The 6,501-nt window shown below is 45.1% G+C and overlaps 1 pseudogene; it reads right to left on the bottom strand.

The window, feature by feature from the left end:
* Nucleotides 1-3,623, bottom strand: part of LOC119282351 — a 6,249-nt pseudogene extending 2,626 nt beyond the window's left edge.
* Nucleotides 3,624-6,501: the final 2,878 nt, after the last annotated feature.

The following is a 6,501-nucleotide window of genomic DNA, read 5'->3' as shown; positions in this document are numbered from 1 at the left end:
ATTTGCTAAGACAGCCTTATTATGATCCTACTTAAATATCAGACACAACTAAAAAATACAACTCATGAGTAAGGTACGATCATACAGACCCGAAAGTATCTCGATCATCCTATATCAGCACCACTTCATAAGCTTTCAGAAAACTTTTATTAGATTGATGAGGTGGCATAGCTAGTAAAGACTTTTCAGCAGAACCCTGACGTTAGAAAAGAACATGTTGCATTATGTTCCATTTGAAAAAGAAAGGTACGGAAAGGGAAAGTCAAGTGTACCATTGCACTAAACGATTGCTGTCCAAACATTTCTCGAGATGAAAGAGGAGAATTAGTAGCACAACCGTTGTCTGGAAAAAATGCCATTAACTACAAAGATCAATGGGGAGTACTCCCTTTCCCATAATATAAGAGTGTTTTCTACACTAGTGTAGTGTCGAAAACGCTCTTATATTATGGGACGGAGGGAGTAATATTTTGCTTATGGAATATATCATCATATTATATGCAAAGAAAGCATGCTGATACCAAAGGAACTAGAATTGCCTGCTTTTGAGTTTGCAAGTCCACTTCTTTCAGAACCTGCAATTGAGTAAAAGGAATTTATTATAGTGCTGCTGGTGTACAATCATCGGTCATCTGGAAATTCATACTGCATGAGCAGAAACCTTTATTAATACCTATCAGGGGACTGCTGCTGTCGTATTCATCAGAATCTGAATCGCTGAGCACAACTGCAGGATGACCCCCCGCCTTTAAAGGTCCTGCAGGACCATCCAATCCAGACCGTGTGAGACAATCGCGAGCTGTCTCTTTGCCTTTTTCTGTTAGGTAATACCTACAGCAAATTCATACGCTAAGCCCCAAGTCTATGCTTGTTATCTCAACAGAATGTGTGCTTGGCAAATAAAGCCCCAGAGAGAAAGAGGAGATGCAAACTGAACAGGGTGAGCTTCTGCTTGTTTCAGGGTGGAAATAAAGGAGATAACTGTAGGATCAAAGTAATGAGCAAGATCTGGTTCATGTAGCAAACTAGCATACATCTGGAACATTCCCAAATGGCCACATGTGCAAGATTTTTATAATCATGTTTCAGGTTCATACGGTGGACCAGATAAGTTCAAAGGAGCTATGGAATTGGACATGCCTGCTTCTATTCCATCAATAGAAAATTGATGATATACCACTGCAGAGCTGTATGTTTAAAGATATATTTTCTTAATTAGCTCAAAAGATTAGAGAGCATTATATTACCTAAGGCGCCGACAAGCATCAACTAGCAAACTATCAGATGTTGATACTCTGCTAGCATATATATGACTTCACTGCTGCACTGTATCAAACTTCTCCGACCAAGAGAAAAACTGAAGTAGGAATGTTTCTTGATACGCTTTAAATTACTAGAGAACACATGTACCAAACAGCAAAAGCACACCAGAGTCAAAGGTTAGCCGCATTTTTGGATCTAGCCGATCCACACTCAGACCAAAACATGTGAGAGGCTTTTCTATCCGGTGAGTGTCGCAAGAGCATGAATCGGATAAACTAGTGCAGACACAATCATACTTAAATACGTGAGAACCCTATGAACCCTCTAATGAGAGTCAAGTTCATGCATACAAGTGCAATATTTTATAGCTCTGGTATCTCCTTGAGTTTGAGTCCATTATAATATCATTTTATCATTTAAGGAAGATCAGGCAAAGTAAAAAGTTCACAATCAATAGCTAGCAGAGCCACAATAGTACATTATACAGCAATAGCCAGTGATGTGAAGGTAATGAAACTTGTTTGGTCTAACACGTGAGTACAAAACATATTGGGTTAACCCCCCTAAAAGATCCAATTATTTTTAGTAAATGACAGAAAAACATAACATTAACATGGGGATGAGCCTGGTACATTACTTTGCAGGATTACTCTTTTTCTCAACCAGATCCTTATTTGTTAACGTCTTCATGCTATTCCATCCAGTGTAACTGTAACCGTCATTCCGAGAATTCCTACTGTTGTTTGGGCTGCTCATAATACAACAGAGACAGTTAGTGATGCACTAAAATATCAGCTGAAATCAGCAACCATGGCTTATACTGAATCACTGAAACCGTACCCTATTGCATGTTGTGACAGACCACTGGCTTCAGCAGCATCAATAAGCTCTTGCCTCATCATAAATTCCTTCCCTCTTTCCATTTCCCTAGGGGGGAAACCACTATCAATATCCGTTGTTGCATATTCAACTGTCTTTTCCCTTTTCCTCTGATTAAATGCTACCCTTTGTACTAAGGTTGCACTAATTTTGCAGCGTGAACAACAAAAAATTAGGCAAGATAGCCCCCCACCCCCCACCCTAAAAAAAATCATACCTGTAGAGTGTGATCATTATTGCATAAGCAGTTGATTTCAACCGTGGCACATAAGGTTTGTTTCGTGTGTTCTTCTTCCCTGTTAAAAGGACAGTACCCTTTTAAGATATAATAATAAACCTGTTTCCATTGAACTGAGTATTGATAAAACTGAAGGGGGAGAAGACTTGTTGTCATCCTGATGATGAAAAAGGATTAACAGATTCCAGAGGACACGTGAGCAATCATGAAAACTATTACCCGTTTCTCCTGGTGTATTACTTCTCGGAGGAGACAAATCAAGGCTGGACCCTGGAAAGGAGTCTTCCATGACGTCAACCACCCAATCTCCAACGCCCCTGACAAAAATAATAGAACCGAAGAAGCAACAACAACGATTAAACTAATTCAGGAAATGTAAAAGTTTTTCAAAAATTGACGCAACTCAATGCAGAAAGCAACCATTGGTACTAGATACATTCCACACATCAATCTAGTGTGCGATTTCCGCCTCTAAAATTCAACACACAAAAGAAAAATCAAAGGGAAAGAGCTCTAGAATATGGATTAAAAGTAAAGCCGTGCTGTTATAGACTTATACCACTTCTCTGGTCATCTACTTGCAGGCAAATCCCAAGTAGAATGGCAACCCTAAGGGGATGGATATAAATACACCTCGCCGTATAAAAATGGTAACGACCTAGATCGACTTCAGCATATACCTGCAGCAAATCAACGGCCGCAGCCCGCAGCAGATGAGCAAACATAAGGGATTAAGGGGAACTGAACTGAAACTTAGGATTCCACAGACCAATAGCCATCCAAACCGAGAATTCATGCTCGGACCAAATGGGCACATCTAAAATCCCCCAAGGACTAAGCCATCACATCCACCGAGCAAAACTAAGATCCCAGAGCTAAGGCACCCAAATCATAAACCTAGCCATTCGTCTTAGAGCAGCAATGTGACCCCGGCGCCTATCCAAAGCGCGCGACCCCGAAATCGACCGGAACCTAGGCTCGCCTCAGCAGCGTATGAGGTAAAAGTTCGAGAGAGATGGGGAAATGCGCACTTGAGACGGGCCAGGTCGCCGGGGGTCCGGACGGGCTCCTTGGCGGCGCAGACGCCGGTGTAGGCGGCGGCGAGCGCGCGGGCCTGGTGGTCCGGGAGGCCGGCCGGCTGCTGCGCCGCCATGGAGCGGTGCTTCTCGAAGATCCTGGCCGCGACCTCCTCGTTCTCCGGGAGGCTCACCTTGCGCTTCTTCCTCGGCGCCGACGGCGCCATCCGCGCCGAGGGGTGGGGGGCATGGGAATGTGGGATTGGGAGGGGGATGAGGCTGTGAGGGTTAGGGTTTGGGGTTTGGGAGTGGGGATGGAGAGCCCGCCATTATTGGCTTTGGAGGTTTTGGCTTGCCACCGGCTCCCCCAGTCGAGAGTTAATTCTGGGTCTGACATAGGTGAATTAAAAAAAAGAAATGCCGACGCGGTGATGGGACGACACCGTGCGTGGTCTTCGAGGCCTTCAAATGCAAAATTCAAAATTCATGAAAATTCATATTTTTGCATTTTTTAAAAATCTTTAGAAAAAATACAGAGTTATATGAAGGCATAATACTCAGGTGTGTAAATTTTCGGGACAAAATACGCTGAAACAAGGGCTGTGCAAAAAAGACAAATCCGAGGCTTTTTAACACAGGAGACTATTCATCCTCTCAGATCGTGAATTTGTCTTTTTTACAGGTTGCATTTCAACGTATTTCATTTTGAAATTTTACACAATCGAATTTTGAATTTAAAAAAAAAATCGGCCTCAATGGATGCCGAGATCCAAAACGCCACTCTCAAAAAACTGAACTCGTTTTGGATACAATTCTCCGAGCAATCTGATTGTTCTTTAAAAACCGTGAAAATTTTGAGTTTTGCATCCTTTGTGAAAAAATAAGTTTAGTGCTTACTTTTATTTCTCCTTTGGATCATCAAATGTGACATTTTAAAAAAACTCAAAAAAAAACATGACGCATAGGAGGCCTGAAAGTTTTTATGTATACTTCTCGCATTCCCTTTGTTTGCGTGGCCAGATTTTGACAAAAATATTGTTCATCCATTTTGGAAGCCATGTGAAACTCACTTTGTATGCTAAGAGCAAGTCTACCAAATTCGTCATATATACGATCATCGTCCGCCACATGGAAGATATGAAGGCCATGGCGGATGTGCACAAACAAAAAAATTAAAATCACTAGCGAAAGTGCGGCTATCGTGGTGCAATCGTTGTCCAGACCGCTCCAAGCGGCGCTATGGGCATATATACGCAATCGTTGCACAAAATGGTGCAGAACGATGTTGCGGTCGCAGGAAGGCTCGGATTACATTTAAGCGGACTGAAACAACTCGGTCAAAAACCTCCCTAATAGAGAGCAACTCGCCAAGGAAACCTAGCCATACCATTGTTAGAGCATCTCCAGCCGTTCGGCCCCACAAGGCACCGAAAAAAAGCGGCCTGGGGGTGGACCGGCGCTAGATTGGGCCCTGGGGTTCGGTTCACCCCAGCCACGCTCCCAGGTACCGCCCCCAAGGCACCAGACACGCGTCCAATATTCAAATTCGATCGTTCCCGCTCCAAAAAAAGCCACAATCCGATGATCATCGCAATAGTTCGGCGATTCAGTGCCACAGTTCGGCGATCAAATGAAAGGATAGGCAGTAGTTCGGCGCACAAAAAAAGGAAGGACGCGGAAGGAATGCATCAAACGTCGAGCTCGACCTCCGGCATCGTCGTCGGCGTGCGCGGGCTGGGAGGAGTCGGCGCGGCTTCTGTGATGTTGGGCGTCTCGGAGACATCGTCAGTCGGGCTGGGCGGCGGCGACGGCGTCGGCGGCGGCGTTGGCGTCGCCGGTAACTGGTTCAGGATGAGGCCTCACTCCGCCAAGAACCACGCCTTGAGCTTCTCGTCGCCGCTCTGGAGCATGTCAGCGCCGCCCATCAAGAAAGCCAGGTCGTTGTTCCTCTTCTTCGCGGCGACGTTGGACCGGAGCAAGTCGAGTGTGACGGCGCTGTTTGTCATCAAAGCAGCCCACCTCGCCTCAGTTTTCTCTTCTCCCTGGGGGGCCTGGTCTTGGCATCGGCGAGGCAGTGCTCGATGGACTCTTGCACGCGTGCGGCAGCCGACTCGGCGTGTTTCTCCTTCTTGGCCCCTTTGTCGCCGTCCGGACATCCGTCTGCCGCTCCCGGTGTTGGCGCGTCCGGCTTGTACGTCTCCTTGGCCTTGGCGAGGGTGTGCCGGGCCGCCCACTTCTCGCACTTGTGGATCCGTTTGAAGACGTGGAGGTACTTGAACTCCTTGTCGGTGTTGTCATCGTGGTACATGGTGAACATGCGCAGCAGCTGCGCCGAAGAGCGGCCATCAGTCTGCGCGGAGCGCAAATGGGTTACATAGTGGACATATGGGAGCTTGACTATGGACATGATTTTAAGGTCCCTTTTTTCAGTGCAAATGGGTCAATATGTCAGGAGGCGGGGTACAGATAGACCTACAGTACGGAATGGCAACAGTGGATCTGAACAATCTTGGGTACACAGGCGAACCATTCGTCCTAGCCAATGATGTGGCGCATGTTTTCTATGTGAAGGACATGTCTACCAAACCGAGAAAAATAAAAGGTAAGGAAGTGAATACATCATACAATGAGCCAAAGCGCCACATAGTTCTTTCAGGGAAAAGAGAAATCGTGGGAGTGGAGGGCAAGATAGACATGTTTGAAGATTATGAAAAGTTTCATGAAATTCCTCCCTTCAAAGTCAAGGCTGACCCAAGCACCCTGTTAAACGATGAAGATTACCCATGGTTACGGTGCAATAAGCAAAGGACACATGCGAAGAAATAATGAAGACTTTCTCTCCACAACTATTATGATATCACTGCAGTTACATGTCAAGAAATGAAATGTCTTTTGTAACAGATGAGTTTTCGCCCGAAACCCTGATACTTCGAAAGAGATTGTCCATCTTGTACATGAAGTGCATCCAGTTTTAGCCGTAACCCTCTCAACTTTTTATCACATGCTATGTGGGTGAAATGATGATACCATGCCAACTTTCAACCTTTACAGACTTCATTTGCAGAGCTTTTCAATTTCAGGGTCATTTAGCTAAAAAAATCAGTA

Source organism: Triticum dicoccoides, chromosome 3B, assembly GCF_002162155.2.
Source record: "Triticum dicoccoides isolate Atlit2015 ecotype Zavitan chromosome 3B, WEW_v2.0, whole genome shotgun sequence".
NCBI classification, from domain to species: Eukaryota; Viridiplantae; Streptophyta; class Magnoliopsida; order Poales; family Poaceae; genus Triticum; species Triticum dicoccoides.
Note: the sequence above shows the minus strand (reverse complement) of the source record. Positions and strands in the feature narration are given on the sequence as shown.